This window comes from Thalassophryne amazonica, chromosome 6 (assembly GCF_902500255.1).
Source record: "Thalassophryne amazonica chromosome 6, fThaAma1.1, whole genome shotgun sequence".
In the NCBI taxonomy this organism is placed as follows: domain Eukaryota; kingdom Metazoa; phylum Chordata; class Actinopteri; order Batrachoidiformes; family Batrachoididae; genus Thalassophryne; species Thalassophryne amazonica.
Genome location: NC_047108.1, coordinates 34,088,006 through 34,107,026, shown reverse-complemented (window position 1 = coordinate 34,107,026; position 19,021 = coordinate 34,088,006). Strand labels below are relative to the sequence as shown.

Genomic DNA, 19,021 nt, shown 5'->3' with positions numbered 1-19,021 from the left:
AAATTGAGGGCTTTGTATTCAGCATGGAGGCGGCGCAACCAAATTACCATTTTTTGAGAGCATCTATGGGTCAATGTAATCCATCACTTTCCCAGCAGCCTTTGCTATGCTATAGATGTTATTCATGAATCCTGGACATGCGGATGATTAAACGAAATGAGCTGGAGCAGAGCTTGCCCCTGACCTGCTGTAAGTAAGTATGTGTAATATCACGGAATGCAGAAATCAGTTTGTGCTCTTTAAACACAAAGGGAACCATATGCGTCTTACGCTGTCTTTTGTTCCTGTATTCAAGGATGAAAGAGTTAAATATGGATTTAATTTATGACCCAAAATAATGCTCATCTGGCAAAGGCACAATTCAAGTCTGGCTACGTAATACTCTACCTAACTTGGTATGAGTTAAGTATTCAGTGACTGAGCTTGCAGACTCTCAAATCTCTTCACAAACTATGGAAAACTTGTAACGTTTGCTTTTTTTGGGGGGTGGGAGGTTGCTTAAAAGTTGTATGTCTTGTTTGACTTTAGCTACAATTGTAGTGAGGTTTAGGCTACAGAGAAAAAAATTGAATTGAGGTGTTTTGTGTGGTGGGGTAGTATTGGTAGATGATTGATGTACAAGGAAAACAAATTCATCTCAGAAGGTGATTTCACTCAAATTCCTGCTTTCTAATTAAAGGCAAGTTCATCTGTCAACTCACTGATGTGGAGCTTTTGGAATGAAAGCCTTCATGCGGTTGGGCCCATGTTGCATTGCTTTCTGTAGTGTGTAAAATAGAGTTAAATACACTCTTATAGACTGAAATCAGCTCTACTTTCTTGTCAAATCATGTTTTTCAACTCCAAGAGTCATTCACAGCATGATAGAGTTGATTTTACCCTGTGATAGAGTATATTTCACTCTGTTTTGGCTGGGACCAAATGTTACCCTGGCAGAGTATATTGTACTCTGCAAAATTTACCATGTATGAATCTTGTTTTCAAGGTCACAGAACAGTTGAAATTGCAGTTCATGGTTGTCAAATTTCCTCTAAAGGGTACAGAACAAAAAGCTTGCACAAAATTAAAATCATTGAAATATTGTACACAGGCATGGGCCGGTATGAGATTTGGACAGTATGATAACCGTGGGCAAAAATACCGCGGTTTCACCGTATTGTGTATAGCTTTAAAATGTGCGTTAACAATATTATGACTATTTGCATATGAAGCGCGCGCGATTCAGGCACACTAATTGACGCAATGTCTACCACTACGAGCACTGTACCACTGATAACTTTAGAGAAAATACCAAAATGATTGTCTCTCTTTTAGACATGTAGTTTCTGCCCCACGGGAAACATGACTTATTTGCTTAGGGAGAAACGTGGCTAGAATCAGGTCCGGAACTCCTGATGCTCAATACGTGGCCCAGCTTCACCAACAAAGCTCACGGAATAGATGTATTTGTCCTTCTTGACATGTTTGTGGGAGAAATTTGGTCGACCACAAGCACAACTCGAGTCCACCGCTTGTACTTCTCAGTGGTTTCAAGGATGGAATAAAGTTTACTCCTTCCATGTAATCCTTTGTGGGTATCTTGAATCGCTCCGCGTCCAACACAGGCCATAGCTACGGTGCTTTGTTGCCACCGTTTTTGGCTTGAAGGGCTATTCCGTAGAAAATAAAATGAAAAAGCTGACTTGGTCCTAGACGGAGTGAAAAGTTCAGTGCAGGCATCGCCTCCTTCAGCCATGATGCCGAGCTAGCTAACGTTAACTGCCTGTTTGTAAACAGAGACAGAGGTGCGCGCCAGGGGAAAGGGCGGCAGCGGCCGCTTCCACTCTGCCTGTCAAGAATTCTCATAACCCGCTCATACCGTAGGGACGGTATAACAGAAAATTTTTGTGGTTTTGATACCGTGGCTTTTTTATACTGCGGTATACCGTGAAACCGGTTATTGGTCCATGTTTAGTTGTACAGTTGGCTTTAGGAGCTCCAGTTTCCACATCTTGAACATTCTGTCCAAATTTTCTAAACATGACAAACATCTAAACATGACAATATAAGTCAATTTGTAGACCTCGCTGTTTTTTTTTTTAAGGGTACATAGCCCACAGTAAGGTACATCTTAAAATAGTGTTTTGTTTTGTTTTTTCCAATGTCATGATTTGTTGTTACACCCTGAACATGTAACCATGTTACTTGCTTACTAAACAAACGATGAGATGCAGGTTCAACACATCTCTAGTTTGTTTATTCAAATGAGCATTTTGTGGCTCACACAGATAAAATTTCAGAGTAAATGTGATCCAAGGATCAGGAAAGGCTCTTAGACTTTACACCAACAGAGTCACAATGTATCTTTGACATAGGCCTTGGTGATAGTGATATATATTTGGGATAGACGATCTCAATAAGAAAACTGTTTGACAAAGCGTTTAATAGTTTTGGCAGGAAAACGCCGTATTTTGGTTGCAAACAAACCCCATGTGCTCCCTCCCACCCTCATAAACAGCCCGTCTTGGGCTGCAGCTAGTGATTATTTTCATGTTTATTAATTGATTATTTTCTTGGTGTGGGTGGTACAGTGCATTAATGGTTAACACTGTTGCCTCACAGCGTGAAGGTCTCAGTTTTGCTTTCCAACTGAACCTTTCTGAGTTTGCATGTTTTCTCCATGTCTGCATGAGTTCCCTCCGGGTGCTCCTCCTTCTCACTCTCAAAGACCTACACGTTCGGTGAACTGGTGACTCTAAATTGACCGTAGCTGCAAGTGACTGTGTGAATGAGTTCGTCTGTCGATGTGTATCAGCCCTGCGATGGACAGCCGGCCTCTTCAGGGTATAAACTGGGATAGGCTTAAATTACAACACGTGATATTTAGATTATTCAGTTAATTAGTGCTGCCAAGATCTGCATGTCAAATTCTTTTATTTATTTTTTTTAAGTCAGTGATGGCTGGATGATTATGATAAAATTTTCTGAGTTTAAGTTTGGCCAAATTGATCGACTGACTCCTGACATGTTTTGGATATAAGAGTAGTTGCTCTCCTGTGCACCCAGAGTGTACTTCTGGTTATTTAACACATTTAGCACTGCACATCCTATCACAGATGAAATAAACATGGCAGAACAAGTATTGCAATGTCAAAGGAGAGAAAGCAGTGGAGATCAGGTAAGAGCTAGGTTAGACCTGAGGGCCACTGAGCTGTTCCTTAGCTGTGGATACTATAACATGAAGTGGTTGAGAGTCTTTGACTCCCCCTGGGTGGGACATCAGTCCATTGCAGGTTACTTCCTCAGTCAAGACCTGTGTCAGTTTGCACTTTGATGGACTGGGACAATGCAAGTGAAATATCTTGTCCAAGTACACAGACAGGTCACGTGAAGCACAGACCGGGATTTGAACCCTGGCCTATATATTGAGAGTTTAACATCTGTGCCCCAGAGCCACCTGCTCTGCATAGTAGAGAGAACAAGAGAAAAAATACTTTGTCTCTCTTTCTTGAATGTGTGATTCCTTTTTCTGTTCCAGCATCCTTTCACGCTAACTGGGTCAGGTGTTCCAATTTTATTTATTTATTTTAGTTTAGTTTAATGAATGTGGAAGCTACTATAGCTCAGACCAAATGGCCAATTATTGGTTGAACAGAATACGTGATCTTGGCATCATGGTTTGGATCAAATTGTAATGTGGTGCAGATTTTATGGTGTGGCAGCATTTTTGTGCAAAATGTGCACTTGTAGATTTGTTTTTGAAAAGTAAGCTGTAGTCGCTCATCTGATTGGTCTCTCACAGAGCAGAATCACCAAGGCTTACTGGATAATTGTTTTTCACTTCTCCATTCCTTTTAGCATTACAAGGTTGTTCATTTAGTGAATTGGGAGTTGTTGCTGCTAGGGATACACCGATATACATTTTGTCACTTCTGATCCCATCCCGATACCTGAATTTGGATATCTGTCAATACTGATACTATTCCAATATCAGAGCCCTGTTTGCTTTAATATTATTGTTGATTTCATATGAGGATATTTTGTATCACCAGTTTTACAGCTTCATGATGAAGTGGTATAGAGGAGGATTTTCTTAAAAAGAAGACCTGAAAGTTCAGCTGCAATTTGCCAGAAGGTACATCTGAGACACAAGTCTAGATTTGATGTTTTGGTGAAAGCATTAAGTACCTTTTATTTATTTTTTGGTGATTTCTTGTGAAAATGCAGTCCTTCCTCAAAATGGTCCATGTACGTATATGCAGTGTTTGGGGCGCCCCTGTTAAAAAAAAGTCAAGCGCACGCTGTGCACGTTTCTGTCTTGCTTTGTGGTATTTCTAGCTTAAAATATTTCCACACAGCGACAGTGCTCCTCAATGCTCGCCTGCTAGCTGGCTGCAAACTGCGGAAGGGAGGCTGTAGGCTGTATCGGAAATTTCTGATCTGTGAATTATGTTGGTATCGGAACCTGCTACCAATATCAGATGGGCCCTGTCCCTAGTTGCTGCTAGTAGTAATATTGCAGTAACACCATTACAACAGTAACAAAATGAACTGAAATTAAACTTCCATTGATTCAGATTACTGTGATGGTCTTGGTTAAAGCATTGGGCTTGAGACCAGAGGATCCTCGGTTGAAATCCCAGCCTGACCGGAAAATCACTAACCCACTACACACACCCCACCCCACTACACATTCACCCCCGATGCCTCGCATTCATTGGGGTGAATGTTAGGCGTTGATGTGTAAAGTGCTTGGAGTGTCATGCAGATGGAAAAGTGCTATTTAAATGCAGTCCGTTTGTTGCAATATCCTTAGAATGATCAAAAGTCCAGTGCTATCTACAAACCAATCAAATGGATGTTTACGGAGCTGCAGTACATATAGACGTGGATGACATAACACTGTAAACCAGAGTAGGGACACACCGATCGACAATTTTTCACTTCTGATCCCTATACCTGACGTTGGATATCTCCCGATACCGATAATTTTCCGATGCAATACCAGAGCTCTGTTTACTTTAATATTATTATTATTATCATGATTGTTGATTTTATATGAGGATTTTCTTAAAAAGAAGACTTGAAAGTTCAGCTACAATTTGCCAGAAGGTGTATCTAAAATGAAAGTCCAGAGTTGTTTTGGTGAAAGAATAAAGTACTTTTATTTTTTATAGACTTTTAGAGCCTTATTTTTACAGACTTAAAGAGAAATGACAGCACTCTGTCTGTCTGTTTGTCTGTCTCTCCTTCTCAATTTTCAATTTCAGTGGAGCTTTATTGATATGGGAAACATATTAGGGATGTGAATCGTACAACAACTCACGATTCAATTCGATTCCGATTCTTGGGGTGACGATTCGATTCAAAGAGCTCTGAGAAATAGTTATATTACTTAAAAAATGTTTATGTTTAAGAAAATGCAGCTTTACAAGGTTAATCAAGTGATTCTAGATGTAAATTTACTCATCTGTTTTGCTCGTTCGGAGTTGGCTGGCAGTTTAGCGAAGCGATGGTCAATAGTCGGCAGAGACCGCTGCTCCCCTCTTTTAGCTCCGGGTGATAGCGTAGCATGTGGGCTTGCGGATTTGTAGTGTTTCCGAAGTACTTGACTTTCATTTTGCAGATTCTGCACTCTACATAAGTCATGTCAAGCTCCTCCTTATGCAGCAAGTAATAAAATCCAAAATGCGCCCAAACATTTGCCTTCAGCAAAGACGATGCTGGCTGAATTAGCTCTTCGATTTTTTTCTGACACCCCTAAAACATATCTTTACATTGTCAAAGCAAGTGTTACAGTAAAGATTAACTCCTCTCTCCTTTTGTCTGTCTCTCTCTCTCTCTTAATTCATTTTCAATTGAAACATACGTTTACATTGTCAAAAGTGTTGGAGCAGAAGGCCTCTCCCTCTGTCATGCTCGCTTTCTCTCTCACTCTCTGTCTCTGTCTTGCTGTTTTCCTGCTAACAGCAAACGTGGAACTTTTTGGAAACACAAAGCTTTTCAGCCGTAAATTGCTAAATGTATCGTCAGCGAGGCTCACGTGAGGGACTGGATTAATACTGTAGGATTCTGATGGAGTTTTTTCACCTTCAGCGTGCAGGAACAAACTCTGCTCTGCTCCGCTCTTGTGTTCTGAGCTGCTGTCTCACAGCCTCGGGACGCTGAAGCAGCAGATTTTTAAAAAAATTTTTCCCCAGCACACATTTCTAATTATTTTTTCGGAAGAAACCGCTCTGCTTCAGCTCAGACACCTCCTTCCCCCCTCGGAAAATGCCGCAGGTTGGTTCAGTATTTTCCAATATTGGATTGGATCGGTCGCACCCTTAACCAGAGGTCTTCAACTCATTCCAGAAAGAGCCAAAAGGGTGCAGGTTTTCTTTGCAATCACCCACACCACCAGGTGATCTCACTGATTACCTGATTCTATCTGCTCAAAGTGATGTCTATCAGTGAAATCACCTGGTGGAGTGGGTGATTGCAAAGCAAACCTACACCCTCTCAGCTCGGATTGCCACCTTTCAGAAATGAAAATATAGGATGCCCACCATGGCTCCTCAGGGTCACTACCACCACCCAAGGAGTGATATTTAATTTTGCAAAAAGTCACTGCAGTCACTGAAGTGTGCAATAATAAACAAATATTAAGGAAAACAGAACAATTTTAATCTTTAAAGTGAGGACATTTTTACTTTAAGAGGAAATAAAAAACAAAAATACTTGTTTGCCTTGTAGCTACTGCCACTAATGCTGTCAAGCCAGGGGTTCGACTCTTCCCATTCACGTCAACATTTTTGCTTCTTTGGATGTGGTGGAGTTTCGGGTGTGGTCATGCCAGGCAACCAGTCAACCTGTGACAGGACCAGAAAGGTGGACACATGGAGATGCAGACGTGAAAGTCTGAGGTCTATCTGCTGTACCTCGCGTCAGTTCGTCGCTACAGGACCCAACGCGTGGTACACAGATGACATTGGCAGCCCTTAATATTTCCTGTGTTTTATTTTGTTCATTATTCAGTTTTGATGAGTGTGAGTCTGCGTGGGACATTTATGAAAATACAGAACAATTTACACAACAATTAATTGTCAAATAAAGGACAATTCTGTATTTTAAGGGACAGGTGGCAACCCTACTTTCGGCCCTTTCTGGAATAAGTTGAAGACCTCTACTGTAAGCATTCTTGATGTGCTCACATAATTGCAACATGCAAGAAAACAACAAAATTGATTAAAAATATATTTTTGTTTTTAAAAAAAAATATATATTATTTGTATAGTCTAATTTGGAAGAGTGCAATAAATAAAAATGGAAAAAGTCTATTTAAATCAATAAAAATCTATTTAAATTGAAAAAAAAATCATGACTTTTTAGAAAAAAGTCCTTTTTTTACCAGCTCTATTGACACCATATTACAGTACAGGCAGTATTTTGTTAATAATCACCAGCCTTGAATTACACCCTGCCTCGTTTAGGTCCCATGTCTGAGCACAGTTTGAAAAAATAAACAGCCGGTCTTTTAATCACGGAAATACGGTGCCAGCTTTCCTGGAATTGGTGAGTGTCGGTGCTGAGCTTCATTTCATACCTCTGTTACTGGGCAAGACCAGACTGCTCTGTCCGGTATACGCGGGAGGGTTAATGGAAATGCATTGCGATCGGACATGATGCGAAAATCCATTATACAAAATCCGATATATATTGTGTTTTTACATGGAAAACCATGTAATAAATTGGGACTTTTGCTTTTGTCCGGTGAATGTGAGTTGGTTGGAGTGTGGTTTATGATGGTTGAAGCGAGTTTTACTGTGTTTATGTATATTTGTGCTTGTGCATGTATATATGTGTGTATGTATATACAGTGAGGCAAGTAAGTATTTGATCCACTGTCGATTTTGCAAATTTTCCCACCTACAGAGAATACAGAGTTCTCGTGTGATGTATTGGTCATGTGACTTTTTTATTTATTTATTTTTTGCGCCCCACGGTCATTTTGGTTTACGACGCTGTGGCTGCTGTGATATGATACGTGCATTTGGCGAACAATTGTAAAGGCTTTTATTCATGTTTACTGTAGCGCAGATGTTTCAACAATGGCCAACATTTGTGCTATTGTCAGTTGTTCAAACAGAGGTGATAAAAATGAGGTAGGTCGGTCATTTTATAGGCTGCCAGCAGTTATTGTGGATCAAGGAGTGGAGTGTTATGAGTTTTCTAAGCGACGCAGAGAGACCTGGCTCAGCAGAATAGGCATTTGTGAAGGAAGTTATTGACACTAAATTTCACGACTTTGTTCTTGTCCTATCCTTACGAATTTGACATGGTTAGAAGCGCATTGACATCTTCTGTCATTGTTTCAAATTTGAAGCGGTTTTGTTCATAAATGGCGAAAGGATGACTAACAGAATTCAGAGTATTTTTCAGTAAGTTTTTGGCGAAATGCCAGAAAAAGTTGAGGGTCGGCGGCAAATATTAGAATCGGTTGGATTTGGGGAAACAATTTTTTATTTTTTTTTCTTGGCCTGAGGTGAAGAAAGTTACTGACGGAGTGAGGCACTGTCCCATGTGCGGCAGAAAGATGGACACCGAAAGATGAATGGATTTGATTATGCGTGTTTTTTTTTTTTCAAACTTACCTTTACAGTTACAATTGCCACTTCATTCCGGTAAGCAAATCCAACATCATGGACCCAACCAGAGGTAAACTGGTTGTGAACCTCCAATCCTTTGTATGCTTTCATTTCCTCCATGGTGTACAATGGCGAAGGGGAAACACCAAAAAGTTCACAATATGGCAGTGTGACACTGCCGGCCAGTTCGTTATCCACTGAGCCAACTGCTACACATCTATTATGATAAACAACTTTATCTTGAGGGTTTAAAGCCTCGTAATAACATTTCATTCCCTCCATTTTCTTTCATGCGCCAGCCGCGTCGTAATCCAAGATGGAGACGGTGCTGTCCTGCAGCAAATTGGTCAAGTGATTGCAAAGCTCTGTAATTTGTATTGTAGGTACACTTCAACTGTGACAGACAGAATCTTAAAAAAAGAAAAAAAAAAAAAAAAAAAGAAAAACAACAACAAAAAAAATTCAGAAAATCACGTATGATTTTTAAATACTTAATTTGCATTTTATTGCATGAAATAAGTATTTGATCACCTACCAACCAGCAAGAATTCTGGCTCTCACAGAACTGTTAGTTTTTCTTTAAGAAGCCCTCCTATTCTGCACTCCCTACCTGTATTAATTGCGCCTGTTTAAACTAGTTACCTGTATAAAAAGACACCTCTCCACACACTCAATCAATCCCACTCCAACCTGTCCACCAAAGAGCTGTCTAAGGACATTAGGAACAAAATTGTAGACCTGCACAAGGCTGGGATGGACTACAGGATAACAGGCAAGCAGCTTGGTGAGAGTGTAACAATTGTTGAGCAATTATTAGAAAATGGAAGAAACACAAGATGACTGTCAGTCTTCCTCAATCTGGGGCTCCATGCAAGATCTCGTCTTGTGTGGTAAGGATTATTCTGAGAAAGCCCAGAACTACACTGGAGGACCTGGTCAATGACCTGAAGAGAGCTGGGACCACAGTCGCAAAGATTACATGAGTAACACATGACGCCGTCATGGTTTAAAGTCCAGGCCTGTTTGAAGTTCACCACTGACCCTCTGGATGATCCAGAGGAGGCATGGTAGAAGGTCATGTGGTCAGATGAGACCAAAATAGACCATTTTGCTATCAACTCCACTCATCGTGTTTGGAGGATGAGAATAACACCAAGAACGCCGTCCCACCCGTGAAGCATGGGGGATGAAACATAATTTTTCGGGGTGCTTTTCTGCAAAGGGTACAGCACGACTGCACCCTATTGAAGAGAACATGGATGGGGCCATGTATAGTGAGATTTTGGCAAACAACCTCCTTCCATCAGTAAGAGCATTGAAGATGCGCCGTGGCTGGGTCTTCCAGCATGACAATGACCCAAAACACACAGCCAGGGCAAATAAGGTGGGGCTCCGTAAGAAGCATTTCGAGGTCCTGGAGTGGCTGAGCCAGTCTCCAGACTTGAACTCAATCTTTGGAGGGAGCTGAAACTCAAAATCTGAAATATCTGGGGCCTCATGTACAAAGCGTGTTTAGGCACAAAATCATGTTCCATTCACGTCGTTGAATAGAACATTCCATCTTTCACTGAATTCAATATTTGTTCCATTGAAAGAATGGAAAAACATTCATTATTTGTTTTATATAACGGCTAGATTCTTGTCATTTGATATTATATTAATTTATAAACAAGAGAAAAGGGACTTGTGTTTTGGTGTTCGTCACTGGTGCTTAACAGTCCAACATGAACTTTAAATAGGAGTCCAAAATTGTTCTCAGACAACTTGGAAAACAGTGAGATAGTTCAAAAATAATTCTGATGATGTAGTCTGTGATGCCGTGCACTGACTTTATGTACTTCCAAACAAACAAACAAAAAAAACGACTTTGTGTACTTTCTCAGTCCCGCTAAAAATCGCGTCAGAAATTTGTCCAGGTTTTCATCCTAACTTTATCCTCTTCATCCAAACAGCTCTTCATGCCTTCAGACAACTTGCACGTAGTGGATTTGTTTTTTTTGCGCGTTAGAAGAATTACCAGCGTAGATTAGCTCATTCAGATCGGCGTCCGTCAGCAAAACAAACGCCACCCCCACTAGTGTGTGTGTGTGGGTGGGGTTCACAGCAAGCAATTGTACAAAACGTATGGAACCAAACTGCACATTAAATGGAACCAAACTGGCACGCTAAATGCAACGCAACACAGATGGAACAAATAATCCATGTCGCGTGACTTACAAAGCACCAGTCAAATGACAAGGATCCACTCAGCCGTTATATAGATAGCATATATGTCAGGTGGCAGAGGCTCTTTGTTTTAACAGGCTCTTTTCATGTGAATGTGCATGTGGCCTCCCTCTGCTTTACACTTGGATTTCACTGCCGCTCTGCATAGAGATTTACACTTTTCTGTATTTCAAAACAATTCACCATGACAATAAATCTGTATTTCACATAATTCTGAAAAACTTTGCATTTAGTCCATTGTTAATATATATATGCAGAACCATGAGGTTGATATTCCAATCAGACTGTAAAATCACTTTGGGCCCTTATACAAGGTCCTTCTTTCCAAGTGTATAGTGAGAGCATCTTGCATGGCAGAACATTGACGTGTGTGAGTGAGAGAGAGAGAGAGAGAGAGAGAGAGAGAGAGTGAATGTTAGGCATTACTGTAAAGCGCTTTGACCATGAAAGCATGATATAAATTTAGTCCACTTATCATATATTTGGAGCAGCCAAAAGAAAGATGTTTTGTGGTATCAAATGTAATCCATTTGTTAAAATTAAGAATAGTTTAAACAATCACTTAAAGAGCCCTATAATGGCCTGTGTAGGATGTATGTCATTTCTCAGCCAATGAATGTTGGGATAGCCTCCAGGCCCCATGACCTTTGACTGGAATAAGCAGGTATAGAAAAACAAGAGTGGATGGATGAATCTGCTGCTTCATTAATGTAGGCGTCAGCATACGTGTGTTGTGTTCAGTGTTTCCCCTAGAATTAAATTTTTTTTTCAGGCCTTGTGATATTCACAGGAAAAAGGAAAAAAAAAAAAAAAAATCACATCACAACTTGTGAAGTGATGTGCTCTTTATTTATGTTATCTATCCACAGTCTGGCAGAGCTTGATCATTGTTTAAAAAAAAAACCAAACTACTTTTTGTAGAAAAAGAATTTTTCATAATAATGAATACCCAAAGACTACAATTACTATGTTTCAGCATCATGAACTCCCCACCTCAAACTGCACGGGTGTAAACAATGCAGTTCGCTATAAGCAAAACTTAATGTATAACCCCAATTCCAGTGAAGTTGGGACATTGTGTAAAATGTAAATAAAAACAGAATACAATGATTTGCAAATCCTCTTCAACCTACAGTCAATTGAAGACACCACAAAGTCAAGATATTAAATTTTCAAACTGATAAACTTTGTTTTTGTGCAAATATTTGCTCATTTTGAAATGGATGCCTGCAACACATTTCAAAAAAGCTGGGACAGTGGTATGTTTACCACTGTGTTACATCACTCAATAAGCGTGTGGGAACTGAGGACACTAATTATTGAAGCTTTGTAGGTGGAATTCTTTCCCATTCTTGCTTGATGTACGACTTCAGTTGTTCAACAGTCTGGGGTCTCCGTTGTCATACTTTGCGCTTCATAATGCCTCACACATTTTCAATGGCGACAGGTCTGGACTGCAGGCAGGCCAGTCTAGTACCCGTGCAGAATGTGGTTTGGCATTGTTTTGCTGAAATAAGCAGTGACGTCCCTGAAAAACACGTTGCTTGGATGGCAACATGTGTTGCTCCAAAACCTGGATGTACCTTTTTAGCATTGATGTTGCCATCACAGATGTGTAAGTTGCCCATGCCATCACAGATGCTGGCTTTTGAACTTTGCACTGGTCTTTTTCCTCTTTTGTCTGGAGGACACGACATCCATGATTTCCAAAAACAGTTTGAAATGTGGACTCATCAGACCACAGCACACTTTTCCACTTTGCATCTGTCCATTTCAAATGAACTCAGGCCCACAGAAGACAGCGCCGTTTCTGGATGTTGTTGATATATGGCTTTCGCTTTGCATAGTAGAGTTTTAACTTGCACTTGTAGATGTAGTGACGAACTGTGTTAACTGACAATGGTTTTCTGAAGTGTTCCTGAGCCCACGCAGTAAGATCCTTTACACAATGATGTCGGTTTTTAATGCAGTGCCGCCTGAAGGGATCAAAGGTCACGGGCATTCATTGTTGGTTTTTGGCCTTGCCGCTTACGTGTAGAAAGTTCTCCAGATTCTCTGAATCTTCTGATTATATTATGGACTGTAGATAATGGAATCCATAAATTACTTGCAATTGAACGTTCAGAAACATTGTTCTTAAACTGTTGGACTATTTTTTCATGCAGTTGTGCTCAAAGTGGTGATCCTCGCCCCATCTTTGCTTGTAAACGGCTGAGACTTTTGGGGATGCTCCTTTTATACCCAGTCATGACACTCACAATTATTGTCCTCAGTTCCCAAACGCTTATTGAGTGTTGTTAGAAGGAAAGTTGATGTAACACAGTGGTAAACATACCACAGTCCCAGCTTTTTTGAAACGTGTTGCAGACATCCATTTCAAAATTAGCAAATATTTGCACAAAAACAATAAAGTTTATCAGTTTGAACATTAAACATCTTGTCTTTGTGGTGTATTCAATTGATTATAGGTTGAAGAGGATTTGCAAATCAATGTATTCTGTTTTTTACATTTTACACAATGTCCCAATTTTATTGGAATTGGGGTTGTACATATTTATTTTCAGAATCCTTCCAGTCATCACTGACAGATCGAAGGGTGAAAGTTTTTTAAATCCAGACACCCTGGTCAAGCATATCCACTCAAAAGGGGAGGCCAGGCCAAATTTGAACAGTGAACAGCAAGTTAGCAGGCCTGATTCAGACGCACAGTGGCTGATTTAACAAGCTAAAGATGAACCATCGCGTTGATCATGATAAGAATTGCACAGATATTTTTAAGTGACACGTTGCTGTTTGCAGCGCAGGTGTAGTGTGAAAGGAGTTAGGGAGAAGTAGGGCTGCCAGAAAGGATTATTTTGGTAATTGACTAGTCACTGATTAGGCAAGGTGATGGTCTAGTGGTTAAGGCATTGGGCTTGAGAACAGAAGATCCTCGGTTCAAATCCCAGCCTGACTGGAAAATCACTAAGGGCCCTTGGGCAAAGTCTTTAATCCCCTAGTTCAGGGGTGGCCAAGTTCAGTCCTCGAGAGCCACATTCCTGACACTCTTAGTTGTCTCCCTGCTCCAACACACCTGAATCCAATGAAAGGCTCATTAAAAGTCTGCTAATGAGTCTTTCATTGGATTCAGGTGTGTTGGAGCAGGGAGACAACTAAGAGTGTCAGGAATGTGGCTCTCGAGGACCGAACTTGACCACCCCTGCCCTAGTTGCTCCCGGTGTGTAGTGAGCGCCTTGTATGGCAGCACACTCACATTGGCGTGAATGTGAGGCATTTCATGTAAAGCACTTTGAGTGTCTGATGCAGATGGAAAAGCGCTATATAAATGCAGTCCATTTACCAATTATTTTTGAGATTCGTCGTCGACTAATCGGATCATACTTAAATTTCATTGCACTTGTTGTAATGACAATAAATTTATCTATCTAATCTATCTATCTAGTGGCTTATCACACCAGCATCCAGCTGTTATTTGTCTTTGAATGTTGTTATTGTTTATTATATAATTTAATTAATTAATAATGTGTTATTGTTGGCAGTATTGTTTTAATATATTCATGCCAATAATGCAAATTGAGAGTGAGAGAGAGACTGACCTTCTCAAAGGTTGTATCATATTTCTTTTCCATCATTGTGCTGAAGTGAGATCGGCCTGGTAGGTACTTATCATGGTGTTCTGGGTTGAACTGCTTGATTATCTCTTTGAAAAGTTTATTGCCAACCATGGACAGGGGTCTCATGTCAGTCACCAACATGTTCAAGATTGCTTCAGTCAGGATACTTGCTTGCCGAGGTGTGCATGTTGTTGGCTTTGTAACAAAGTTGTCCATTGAAGGGGAACGTATTTTCTTTAAAAACATTTAAAACATTAGCATTATCATATTTCCTATTCAAACATGACATCGCTGTTATAACGTTACAGCAAACACATAACATACGAGGTCTATTAGAAAAGAAACCGACAGTTTTATTTTTTAAAAAACTATATGGATTTGAATCACGTGTGATTACATCAGCCAAGCTTGAACCCTTGTGCGCATGCGTGAGTTTTTCCACGCCTGTCGGTGACGTCATTCACCTGTGAGCACGCCTTGTGGAAGGAGTGGTCCAGCCCCCTCGTCGGATTTTCATTGTCTGAGAAGTTGCTGAGAGACTGGCGCTGTGCTTGATCAAAATTTTTTCAAGAACTGTGAGGCACATCCGAGTGGACATCATTTGAGAAATTCAGCTGGTTTTCGGTGTAAATTTTAACGGCTGATGAGAGATTTTGGGTTGTTTCTATCGCTGTAAGGACTTCCCATGGAGCGGGACGTCGCGCAGCACTCCGAGGCGACGTTGTCATCCTGTTTCAAGCTGAAAACCTCCAAATTTAAGCCTCTGTTGACCCAAGACGTCGTGAGAGAACAGAGAACTTTCAGAAGAGGTCGGAATCAGCAGTTTATCCGGACATTCCACTGTTAAAGGAGATTTTTTTTAAATGAAAGACGTGCGGATGGATTGCTGTGCCCGCCACAGGAAAAACACCTCCGTTGGAAGTTGGAACATGCCCTGCTGTTAAACAATTTCTCAGATACTCATTCAACTGAAAACCACCAAAAGCCGCCTGGATTTTACAAATGGGCGCGCGGCACCGGCTGGGAGCCGACGCGCCAATCCGTCCGCATGTCTTTCATTAAAAAAATCTCCTTTAACAGTGGAATGTCTGGATAAACTGCTGATTCCGACCTCTTCTGAAAGTTCTCTGTTCTCTCACGACGTCCTGGGTCAACAGAGGCTTAAATTTGAAGGTTTTCAGCTTGAAACAGGATGACGATGTCGCCTCGGAGCGCTGCGCGACGTACCGCTCCATGGGAAGTCCTTACAGCGATAGAAACAATCCAAAATCTCTCATCAGCCGTTAAAATTTTCACCAAAAACCAGCTGAATTTGTCAAATGGTGTCCACTCGGATGTGCCTCACAGTTTTTGAAAAAATTTTGATCAAGCACAGTGCCAGTCTCTCAGCAACTTCTCAGACAAAGGAATTCCGACGAGGGGGGTGGACCACTCCTTCCACAAGGCGTGCTCACAGGCGAATGACGTCACCGACAGGCGTGAAAAAACTCTTGCATGCCCATGAGGGTTCAAGCTTGGCTGATGTAATCACACGTGATTCAAATCCATATGGTTTTTTTAAAAAAAATAATAAGGTCGGCTACTTTCTCACAGACCTTGTATGTGTGCTAAGGCTAGTGAAACCGTCATTGTTAATGTTAATGTTTACAGCTATAAATATGAGTTAGTAGCTCAATATAGATGTCAATGTTAGCGGCTAACTAGCCAATTAGCTAACAGACCGCTGTCCCTCATCAGAATCGGCCACAACGTGCTTCCTTTTCAGATGCTTCTGCATCATCGTTGTAATGCTGTTGAAGACAAGTTCTGCCTTGCAGATTTTGCATTGCAGCCTTTTCTCTTTTATTTGGTTAAAATGCTCCCAGACATTTGAGCTCTGTTGCCGGCTAGCCATGATATCGTTTGGGCATAATTTTTCCGGTGACATCATTGTTGACCCCCGATTACCACTACTGTATCAAGGATAGAAAGGCAGCAGAAGGTACGGCGGTAGTTTTGAGAGAAAAACAAAGCTTAATAAATAATGAGGTTGATTATTAAATTAGTCGCTGAGTATTTTGATAGCCGGTGACCAATGGATCACTTATATGGTGACCATGTTTCATGAAAAAACATCTACAGTGCAAAAATGTATTAATTATAATTTCCTCTGTCATTGCACATCCATACAACAGAATTTTTCCCCAGCATTTATTGCAAGTGGAGTGTAAGGACCACCTTTTTTTATGTTGCTAGCCGTCAAAACCTGTGAAGTAAACGTCTGATTCTGACATCTGATGCCTTTAAATGAAAGATCTGACTGATAATTTTAATTAATGTTGACAGCAGTAGACATATTTTTTTTTAGTGTTTCTCTGCTGCTAGCTGACTGCTGGTAACATGAAAAAGAACAACAATAAACTGATCACTGTGCTTTCAGATCACTATAATAAGAACAGTTACTCCACACAGGATTGTTTATGTGATGGAAACTCAGAAGGAAATCCCTGTGTAAGATCTTAAACGATTATTGACATCAAAATTTATGTTTGGTTGTAATTTTTAGTGGCTTTATTAACAAAATATTTTCGGCCTGGTGGCAGCAGCCATGCCAGTAATACTGTAAGAGAAGCACCGGCTTTGATGATTATCGACCATGTAGGACAGGATTTGGCAACCATGTGCCATGAAAGGCCAACAGCATGTAGGTTTGCATTCCACTTTTTAATTGAGCGGAGGGACCCCAGCGAACTGACCTCGTGATGTGAAAAGCTGAAGGCTGTTGGCCCTTCATGTTGCATGGTTCCCCATCCCCACTTGAGGAGTTTCTAAAAGTCAGAATTTTAACCTGAGCATATCAAGTATTTACCATTTTGATAGTTAAGCATTTTCCCCAACAAAAACTTAAATGTTCTTTTAGGCTTGTCAATTTGTAAACCATATTTCACCCACTTTTGAATTTGCAAATGAAAAAATGTCTTTAAAGTGTTGGTGCAGCAAGCATTCCTAATTGTTGTTGGATTAAACTGTATTCTACCTTGTGCTGGAACACCAAGACTAATTTGATAATGTAATTAGATTTGAATTCAAACAGTGGTAATTGCTGTCCTGTCCCGCTCATTATGGAGTGTTTAGTAAAATGAATGCTTTAATGACACAGCAGTCATATTACCAAATTAAACTGTGATTGCTTTGTTCAGTGTGTGTTCTAGTCTGAACAGTCTTTTTATGAGCACACTTTCTAATATTTAGCCTTATTAAAATGCTTCTGAAGGAGTGTTTTTTTTTTAAGGTTCTCTTTTTCAAGAAAAGTGTTGTCAGATTGTTTATTATTATAAATTTTGAACATTATTAATTACATATCATTGTAAGTGTTTGTGGAAGAAGGTTGTCATAATCTCCATAACTCCAAAATCTTTTCAGTCAATTCTGTTTAGAAAAATGGCAAAAAAGTTTTCAAATCTTGGTTTGTATCACTGTTAAAGGCTAAATGGCTATGACTGGAAAAGCCTACATTATAAATCTATTGCATATATGCTTTAAAGAAGTCATTAACTCTTCTTTGATCAATTTTGTGATATGCTTTGCTTAAAATCAGACATGAATTAAATGGTAACTGGTAAATGGACTGCATTTATATAGCGCTTTTCCCTCTGCATCAGACACTCGAAGCGCTTTACACTTCAGTGCCTCACATTCACCCCAATGTGAGGCTGCTGCCATGCAAGGTGCCCACTACACACCAGGAGCAACTAGGGGATTAAGGACCTTGCCTAAGGGTCCTTAGTGATTTTCCAGTCAGGCTAGGATTTGAACCAAAGATCCTCTGGTCTCAAGCCCAACGCTTTAACAATGCCATGGTCTAGTCATTAAAGTTCTATGAATGCATACTTTTTGCTAAAAATTAGGGATGGGACCGTTCCAATCCTGGATCAGTATTGGGTTCCGATACTGACGTAATTCACGTATCGAAAAATATCGATCCAGTGCGCGGCATTTTCCGATACCGGAGAAGAGCCACTGTGAATCCTCTCAACTGTTGTTGTTTGCTCTCTGTTTGTTTGCTGCTGAGCGGGAGGAGGGGAGGTTTTTGAAGCCGAGCTGTTTGAGAGAGCTCTCTTCCGCAGTGTTCTAGCTGCGGTTTGCGGCAAATTTCTGCCCGGCTCTTGGGTTCAAATTGTCTTTGTCGAGCACAGATTTTCTGAAAAATTAACTGAATTGTTGCTGAAAATGTATGTTAAGTTAGCTGCTTCACTGTCCCGAGGCTGTAAAATGCTATGAAAAGCTAGCTCAGGATGCAGCTGAGGAGGACAGCGAACAAAGATTCTGTCCGCTGAAAGGGAAAAAGTTTCCATTAAAATCCTGCACATGATACATGATGATACATTTATTTTACAGTTGAAAGGCTTCATGTTGCCAAAAGGTTTGACGTTTGTGCAGCATGAAAATGAGAGAGAGAGACAGAGGGAGAGAGAAAGTGAGCAAGAGAGAGAACGAGAGTTAGAGACAGACAGAGAGAGGGAGAGAGACGGACAGAGAGAGAGTGCTGTCTTTTCTCTTTATGTCTATAAAAATAAGGCTATAAAAAAATAAAAG

The 19,021-nt window shown here is 40.4% G+C and overlaps 1 protein-coding gene across 2 annotated transcripts in view; it reads left to right on the top strand.

Moving 5' to 3' along the window:
* spen (spen family transcriptional repressor) overlaps positions 1 to 19,021 on the top strand; it is a 107,152-nt gene that overhangs the window by 13,429 nt on the left and 74,702 nt on the right. The gene's annotated exons all lie outside the window — the stretch shown is intronic.